The 10,007-nt window shown below is 37.6% G+C and overlaps 1 protein-coding gene across 1 annotated transcript in view; it reads left to right on the top strand.

Annotated features, from left to right (window-relative positions):
* DCBLD2 (discoidin, CUB and LCCL domain containing 2) overlaps positions 1-10,007 on the top strand; it is an 88,318-nt gene that overhangs the window by 20,929 nt on the left and 57,382 nt on the right. The gene's annotated exons all lie outside the window — the stretch shown is intronic.

The following is a 10,007-nucleotide window of genomic DNA, read 5'->3' as shown; positions in this document are numbered from 1 at the left end:
TAGTGCTGTGTTAAAGACCATACTACCATTATTTTCAAAGAATAAGATCTCACATCCCCAGGAGTACCTGAGGAGTGCTGAGACAGCGTGAAATAAACATGGTGTATTTCTAAATTGCTAATGTTTAGGAGGAAAATGTGGTGTAAAGGGGGAAAATGAAAAACAAGGTTATTCAGGTGCTGGTGAGGTTGTGGGGAAAAAGGAACAGTATACAGTGTTCGTGGGAGTGTCAGTCAGTTCAGCCATTGTGGAAGACAATGTGGTAATTCCTCAAAGACCTAAAGACAGAAATACCATTCAACCCAGCAATCCCATGACTGGATATATACCCAAAGGAATATCAATTATTCTGTCATAAAGACACATGCACGTGTATGTTCATTGCACCACTATTTAATAGCAGAGACTTAGAATCACCTTAAATGCCCATCAGTGATAGACTGGATAAAGAAAGTTTTGTACATACACATCATGGAATACTATTCAGCTATGAAAAAGAACGAGGTGTTCTTTACAGGGACATGGATGGAGCTGGAAGCCCTTGTCTTTAGCAGACTAATTAATGCAGGAACAGAAAACCAAATACTGCAGGTGCATGTTCTGACTTATAAGTGGGAGCTAAATTATGAAAACACATGAGGGGAACAACACATACTGGGGATTTTTGGAGGGTGGGAGGTGGGAGAGGATCAGGAAAAATAAGTAATGGATACCAGGCTTAATACCTGGATGATAAAATAATCTGTAAAACAAGGCCCCATGACCCAAGCTTACTTGTGTAACAAACCCGCACATGTACCCCAAACTTAAAAAGTTTAAAAACAAAAGATTAATAGAATAGAATCCAAAATTTACCTGAATCTCTAAGATAAAATGCAAGACCTGCATGAAATCTCTCATATGTTTTAGCTGCTGTGGGATGTGTTCATTTCCCCCTGCTATGTAGGGGTACCATGATGAGAAAGTTTAAGAAGTGTTGCTAGTATAAGAATATATCAAAACAATCATTTAAATTTTTAAAAGTTGGTATTTTGATATTCAGCATTGAATTAAGTTACCATTTAAAAGTTTAAATTGGCTTTTACTTCATATTGTATGAAATGAGGACATTATCAAGAACCTCCTAATTGTGAGAGGAGAGTGCTGGGCACTGGGAATTATAGGGGAAAGCAAGCGATTCCTACTCAGCTATGGTGGGTTTTAGATAAACACGATATGTCTTATTGAAAGTTTCATTTAGAAAGTGATAGAGGAGAGAGCTGTTTTGTATGGAGGAACCTGCCTTTCTTTAGTTTATAAGCAATAGGGCAAGGTGTGAAGGCTAACAAAATCTGTCATGAAAAATGAGAAGGAAAATTCATTTGGATGAAATAGTAGAAAAGAACTAGAAACATTATGCCAAATGAACAGTTAATATTTTTGACAGAACCAGGAAAACATATGCAGTGTGATGTTGTGGAAAGGACTCTAGGTGTCTGTTCCTGGAATCAAAGCTTGCCTCTACCACGTGCTAGCTGGCTAACCTCTGGCCAGTCGTTTCACTGCTGTGAGTTGTGAGGACTGAATCTAATAAAAACGTGTACCGTTTGTAGGCTCATGACATAGCAGACACATACAATGTTAGTTTCCCCCCTTCTACCACTGTACACATGCATACACATGTTCCCCACCCCTACCACTGAAAGAGTAATGTAGAGAGCACAAGTGAGATGATAATGGATTACCGTCCTTTAAGTTTTACTTAAAGTCTTGGGGTTGATAGGTGAGAGGATAGATAATAAAGTTAATTTGCTTGTTATTTTCATTAAGTTTCTTAACCTTAATATCAGGTTAAATTATTTATTTTGATTCATATTTTTGCTTTTCTCTGTTATTTATCAAGTTGAAAGTTTCTGGAAAATAAGTATCCTCTTTTTAAAAAAAAAAAAAGTTTCTCACATTAGATATTTAAATTATGAGGCTTTTTGACCCACAGAAATCTTAATATCCTGCATTAAATTTACTTAAGAATTGGCTATGACCTCAGATAAAAGAATCAGAATGTTGCGTAGCTTACAAACCTCTGCCAAATTTCAAGTGGCTATATTCTATTTTGGATGAATCTTAGCTTCCAAAGATTTTTGAAACAACCACCTTAATCAGGAATTTCTTTATACTAAAACTTTCAAAGTCATAATCATCTTGGGAAATCCTCATTTAACAGCTCTCTCCTGAAATCTTACTATTTTTTGCATGTCTTTATCCCATCCATCAAGCATGTGTTTTATCTGAACTAGAATGAATTGGCTGAACTATATTCAAGAGAACACTGGTTGAATTTCTTATTACTTCTTCTTGGGTGGCTTTTTGATCACAATTTCTTATAATGACTCATTCATTTGAAGGTTGCTTGGCTTTGGTTGAGGTCCTCAGTGTATTTTTATCCAGGAAACTTAACTGCCACAATGAATTCCATAAATGTTTTCAAGGAACCTAACTACATGTCTCTAGCCTAGAAGTCTAGTTGAAGATTTAAAGTATTTGGGAATGAAAAGATTGTGAAAAATCTTGCTTCATCAGCTACTTCATTTGTTAGGCTCTCAAGATGACTTGTGTTCTAGTATGTGTTGTTGATAGAGTCATGATTTTGCGTGAGATAGACTAATTCTCATTACCTTGTGCAAGAGCCCATTGTAAAAATCTATTCCTTTTGATTGCTTATTTCCTGCCCTATATTTGGCACCAAGGAAGCAGCAGTAGATAAGACACAATCATACCTTCATGGGACTTGCAGTATAGGGTTGGGAAAAGACATTAAACGAATACTTAATTGCAATTATGAAATAAAGTATAGTGAAAGAATCAGCAAATGATAGGGGCCAGAGGTGTGTGAGGAGTGGAAGATTGATAAAAAGGCAGAGTTTTCCTGAGGAAGTCACTTTTAAGCTGAGAAGTGAAGGATTGGAGTTTCCAGGCAGACAAGGAAGGAAAAACATTCTACAGAAGGGAACAGCAGGTGCAAAAACCTGATGGTGGAGAAGAGCTTTGGGAGAACGGGAAAACAAAGCCAGAGTAGCTAGAGTAGATTGGGTTGGGGGGTGAGTAGGTTTCATTATTCTGAACCTTATAGAAAAGGTAAGGGTTGGAGTTTTTTCCTAAGAGTGTATGGAAGCTGTTAAGAACAGAGAAGTGGTGTGACTGGATTTATGTTTTTGTTTATGCAATCTTCCCTGCTCTGTGAAGAGTGGGTCAAATAAAAGTAAGAATAAATGTAGAGAGGCCCATTAAGAGGCTGTCTGAGGAGCCAAAGCAGAGATGATTGAATTAAGACGTCTCGTTATAAATGTAACTAGAATTATGCCAGTTTGTAAAGACTGTAGAAGTCAGACATATCTTCTACAGGGAACACTTCAATGAATTAGAGTTTATCCTGGTGGAATTTAAGCTCTAGGAAGAGTCTTTGAGCATTAGGAAGCCTCTTGGATGAAGCTCTGAACTACAGTAATGCCCGGGTTGTATCTTGGGCTCTCTATCTGGAGTCCTCTTCCACTTTCGTTTCTAGTTTTCATTAAATTTTTAATAAAGCTTTTTTCCTCCCTCTCTGCTATTTTTAATGATCTTTGAGCGGTAGTTTTCAGCTTTTTTCATTACCAGTTATCTCTTTCCATTTTCACCTGTAAACCTCATTTTTGAAAGATATAGTGAAAGGAAAAGTTCCCATTTCCTCAAGCAATTTGATATGTGGAAATATGAATCAAGACTTCCAACAACTGTGAGAGGACTAATATTTCTACTCTAAAGTAGCATAATCTCAACCAATTTCAACCATTCCACAGAAGCAGCCACTAAATACTTCCTTATACAAACAGCCACATCTATGGTCCTCATAATAGGTATTCTCTCTAATAATCTATTCTCCAGTGAACTATCATAAATACTGTTAATCGGTTTTCATCTACTGCGGCCAGACTGCAAATCTGAAGATGTATGTGGACCTTTGTGGTATCTTGGACATTTATATTGGTAATCCCTGTTTAGAAGTTCTATAAAAACTCCTGAGTTACTGCTGGTGTTACTGAGTGAGGCAGAACCCTACCACATTAAGGTCCAGACTCAGGTAACTTGGATCTTTTAATTTAGTGTAATAATAAATATGGCCAGGTGTGGTGACTCATGCTTTTATCCCAGCACTTTGGGAGGCCGAGGCAGGTGGATCACCTGAGGTCAGTAGTTTGAGACCAGCCTGGCCAACATGATGAAAACCTGTCTTTACTAAAAATATAAAAAATTAGCCGGGCATGGTGGTGGGTTCCTGTAATCCCAGCTACTCAGGAGGCTGAGGCAGGAGAATCGATTGTACCCGGAAGGCGGAGGTTGCAGTGAGCCGAGATTGCATTACTGCACTCCAACCTGGGCAGCAAGAATGAAACTCTGCCCCAAAATAATAATAATAATAAATGCTCCTGACATTTTATTCTGAAAAGTAGATTTAAAAACAGCAGTTGTCACTGGAATTGAAAAAATATAATGAATTTTATAGATGATCTAAATTTCTATTTTTGAATCTGTTCAACAATGACCAGTTTCTAGGAGGAACTGGACATTTCTAGAATGGTTCTGGGTGATGATTTTTTTAAGTTGTAGTTATAAAACAGTGAACTCAGAAGAAATATATACATTTGCATTGAAAGCTTCAAGTCCTTCAAGACAGCATTTGTTCATATGTACCATAATTGGTGTGTGGGGGGGTGTGTGTGTGTGTGTGTGTGTTTACATGCATGATTGGAAAGTGGTGATCCTGGTATTCTTTTTGGAGAACATGAAATTGTCACTTAAAACATAATACTAAATCTGACTACTTTAGATTTCACCAACTCAGAATTTTGTAGTGGTCAGTCTAAAGTTTGCCTTTATTTTGGAGGGGAGAAATAGTAAATGGTTTAAAATTTCATGTGAAATAATGTTGATATTAACATACTTCCTAATTGGAACTCATAAACACATGTTCATTCATTGTCTGCCACCCCTTAGAATCTGATGACAGTGCACTTAAGACTTGTGAACCACTGAGCCTGGAAAATATTCCCATTTAACAAGATTATCGTTGCTATATGATGGATTATTTTTAAAATTAACACCAATAGTATAAAAAATATTTGCTGCATTTTTTAACCACATCATTTTTGCAAATATTTGCCATTTTTTCATTCTTACATCAGATTATATCAGTTTGCAAATGAAACATAGGGCTGACTAGATAATTCCTTTCTAGCAGAGTCCAAATTTCTGTAACTGGTGATTTTTTTCCTGCATGGAATGTTTTCGGCTTTGAAAATAGAGTGTGAATTCCTTAGATTGTTTGCCTTCTTAACTGTACAGTAATTTTATAGAATCTGTTTTGTTTCCAGTACTACAGTTGGCTAGGTTCCTATTTGTTATTTTTATATTGGTTTCCAAATTTCGGTTCCTGTATGTGGCAAACATTTTAAAACTCTGATACTGTTAAACTTAGTAAGATTTTATTAATGAAGTTTCAGTTTACATTCCTATCTTTAGATATGCTTTTGTTTCCACACAAATGAGTATGTATAATGTTTGTGTGTATAATATAATTAACATGCAGAAGAATATTTGTAGTTCGGTGTGAATTTGTAGAACAAAGGTGCTGATGAACAAAGTGTTACCAATTTTGCAGAGAGAGAAAATTTAAACAATCTGTTAAGATGGTGTTAACCCAAAGAGGCAATTCACATTACAGGATAGAGTTTATTCCAAGCTGATAGGTAAACCTGAAGAGCATCTTAATGATTTTAATGTTTTCTATATGTTTAATTTTTTTTTTGGCATATTAGGAGTGCTGAGAACAGACTACATATATGTTTGTGCTGTCTTGTGCTATACAGTGGCTCTATCCTTCACTGTTGGTAAATACAAATGTATTTATTAGCTTCCTAGATACTATGTAGGTCACAAAATAATTATGCTACATTTTAATGTTTTGTATTCATTTTTTAGTGTATGGAGATTTAGATAAGGAGTTTGATTTGATCCAGTTAACCATATGTAGCTTATAGCCTGTTTGACTACATAGTTTATTGCTTAGGCAACTGAGCTATGCTTTATATTATCCATAAGAAAGCATTAATTATTTTCGTCTGAGAAAATTTTTTCCAGGCTTCTACTGTGGACTCTGCTTTCATAGATGACATTGTTATATTCCTAAAAGAAACATGAGGTTTAGTCTCCACTCTCAGTACATAAAAGGAGAGAAGAGGTAAAATACCTAGTATAGTGTCTGTTACTTAGTAAATGTTAATTGGCTCTGAATCACTATCAATTATGTTGTACTATACTATATATGTGAATTCCTCTTAACAGAATTGCAGATGCTAAAAACCAGTGCAGATTCCTATAATAGAAGCAAGGAATTAGTCTTAGGACCACACAATAATATTGTCAGGAGAATTTAGCCAAAGACCAGGCTTATCCTATGTTGTTTAGCACCCGAACAGAGTAGCTGTTCATATATCTACGATGCAAGGCTGTTGACAAGATGAGAACTATGAAAGCAAGACTGCATATTGTTTAAGGCTCTGGGAAATTGATTATTTCAAGAATTTTAGATCACATAAGAGAGAAGAATGTATAGGTGTACATTTTCTTGTTTCTACCTGTATTTTCTTATTTCTAGTAAATAATACAGTAACTTAGGAATAGTACTTCTAAGCTTTCTTTTTTGAGACAGTCTTGCTCTGTCACCTGGGCTGGAGTGCATTGGTGCTCTCTCAGCTCACTGCAACCTCCGCTTCCTGGGTTCAAGTGATTCTCCTGCCCCAGCCTCTCAAGTAGCTGGGACTACAGGCACGCGCCACCACACCTGGCTAATTTTTTGTATTTTTTTTTTTTGGTAGAGACAGGGTTTCAACATGTTAGCCAGGATGGTTTCGATCTCCTGACCTCGTGATCCGCCTGCCTCGGCCTCCCAAAGTGCTGGGATTACAGACATGAGCCACCGTGCCTGGCCACTTACTTGAGTTAGAATAAATATAGGCACTTGAGTTCAACTGTGCGAAAATGTTTACAGCAAATATAGTTGGTTACATACCAACTATATTGTGGTAAGTGATGGCTACTGACACTACTGAGGGTCTTTTTCCAATTCAGTCAAGAACACAAAACAGTATTAATTGAAGGAAAATCTAAATAAATATATTTTGCAACCCTACAATCTCAGAAATAGCCAACACTGTCAATCAAAAATATTTCTATGATAGTAACCAATGTGCTGATATTTTTTGATTCATTTGTTAACATAAAATATATTTTCATGGTATTATATATGGGGCAACATAAGATTTCAGGTTTAAATATTTCATGCAACAGTTAAAAAGTTCTCTACCCTTTGCAGTTATTATGTGTTGAAATTGTTTTTAATTGTACTTAATTTTTTTTTAAAAACGTATGTAACAGTTATGGCAGATAATATAGCTAAGTTTGCGGTTGTCTTAGAAAATCTGATATTGGTGTCTTCAGAAAACCTGACGTTCCTCAGACTGTTCTTGATGATTGGCTTGCCGTCACTTTTGTATTCTCTCCTGCTCTTTCTCACAATCACATTATCCTGCCTTCAGAGCCCCATCTGAGATCTGCCTCCTGGACAGCCCTCTAGGATTAGGGAAGGCAGGTAATGGGGAAGGATAGAAACTCTTCTTATAGATACTATGGTTACACTTCCTTTGGGTTAAACTCTACTGTGAAGACTAGCGTATATTCAACACTGAAGATGCTCTTTTGGGGGCTACACAGAAAAAGAGGGAATGCCAGTTTGCTTCAGCAGAATCCCTGAGGGCATTCTGTTTACTACTGCCATCGCTGTTATCCACAACACCCAAATGAAGTGTACCATATATGTGATACTTTGTGCAGTAATGTGTTACTGTCATTTGTATGTATTGGTTGATTAAAATTACCAGAATAAAATTCTATGCAGAGGCTGTCAGTTTAAAATGTAGCACATACCAGGCACAGTGGCTCACACATGTCTCCTCAACACTTTGGGAGGTTGAGGTGGGAGGATCGCTTGAGGCTGGGAGTTCCAGACCAGCCACGTAGTGAGACCCCCATCTTTACCAACAATTTAAATAATTAGTTGGGTGTGGTGGCACATGCCTGTAGTTTTAGCTACTTGGGAGCCTGAGGTGGGAGGATTGCTTGAGACCAGGAACTTGAGGCTGCAGTGAGCTAGGATCTTGCCACTGCACTCTAGCCTGGGTGACAGAGCGAGGAAAAAGAAATGTAAATTATATACTGCCCTGTACTTTGAACATATTTGATTTTTCTAGTATTATAGGACACATTAAAGTGGATCCAGCAAGATAAGTGTTTTCGCAGTATTTATTATAATCTAAGCACTTCACATGTAAGTTAAAAGTTCATCTTTTAAGTTGCTCAGTCCAGAAAGTTTAGTGTGTCTTTGACTCCTCTTTTTTTCTCAAACTTCATATTCACCTGCCAGTTCTTCTAATATGTATGTACATATACCAGAATCTGACTACATCTTAACAGCTCTACTACTACCACTCTATTTCAGGTTCCAACTTTTACATCAATTATGGCAATAAATTTCTTACCTTTGTTTTTGCCCTTTCTCCCCTTCAGTCTACTCTGAATTCAGTGATCAGTGTGATCTTACTAAATTGAGTTTCATCTCACTCTACCAACTATCCTTATCTCCAAGATGCTCTAGCATTCAGCTTCCCATTACTCATCTGACTTCATCTTTTACTTGTCTACTGTGGCCTCAAACATGCTGAGCACATTTCCACACAGGGCCTTTGATTCCCACTGCCTATTCTCAGATTCAAATACGTCACACCTTACTCCTTCACCTATGTTAGAATTTTACTTAAATGTCATCTTCACAATGATGCCTGATCTGACCACTGTACTTAAAATTGTAACTCCCTAACTTTTTAAAACTTTCTTGTTCTCATTATTTTTCTAAAGTACAATACACATTCTAACACAGTATTTTTTTCTTATTAACATTATCTATTTTCTTCTACCTTCCCCCACTCCACCCAGAGGGTATATTCCCTATAAGAAGGAATTTTTATCTGGTTGTTGTTTGTTTTATCTCTGGTGCCTGGAATAACAACTGGTTGTAATATATGCTTATTAAATATATGCTGAATGAATAAATGAACAAACTGCCAGCCCGGGCTCTTTTACTAGGCTTTATTTCACCCATCAATGCAGATATGCTACATATGAAAGGACGTTGTTACTCTATGATAGCTTCTTTTTATTTTATAACAGTCTTATTAAGTTATAATTCACACACCATACAATTCCCCTATTTAAAATACACAATTCAGGGGGGCTGGCCAAGGTGAACAACTGGAAACAGCTAGTGTGTGCCGCCTTCATGGAAAGAAATAGAAGGGGCAAGTAAATGTAGCACTTCAACTGGAACACCCAGGTACACACACTAGGATTCATCAAGAAAATAACTCTACTCACAGAGAATGGAAAAAAACAAAGCAGGACAACCACCCACTCAGGAACTGGTGACTGGGGACCAGAGCAGGCCCCTAGTTTGCTGCAGTAGTCATGGAAAAGTGGCCAGACTTTCTTACATGGGTCCCCACTCCCGTATCTCCTCACTGGGCAAGTCCTCCAGGCCTGGGTTTCCAGCCTCCCCTCACTGGGGCTTTGGAGCCAGTAGCAGTTCTGCAGCAACCTGGGACAAGAGCTCAGCTGGGGTTTCCATCTTTCCTGTCTTGCAACCCTCACCTTTGCTGTTTCCAGGCTCTGGAGAGTACATGGGACTGAAGGCTGGTCTGAAACCCCCAGCACAGCACTCATCTCACAGAAAAGTGGTTGGACAGTTCTCTATGTAGATCCCGGTCCTCACTTCTCCTCACTGGACAGGGCTACCTGACCTGGGACTCCAGCACAATCACTGTGCCCCATCTGACCAGTTCGATTAGATACAGCCCAGCAGTTAAAGGAACACCCACACAGAG

This window comes from Mandrillus leucophaeus, unplaced genomic scaffold, assembly GCF_000951045.1.
Source record: "Mandrillus leucophaeus isolate KB7577 unplaced genomic scaffold, Mleu.le_1.0 Scaffold1231, whole genome shotgun sequence".
Taxonomy (NCBI): Eukaryota; Metazoa; Chordata; class Mammalia; order Primates; family Cercopithecidae; genus Mandrillus; species Mandrillus leucophaeus.
The sequence above is the reverse complement of the archived record's forward strand: the minus strand, read 5'-3'. Positions and strand labels throughout refer to the sequence as shown.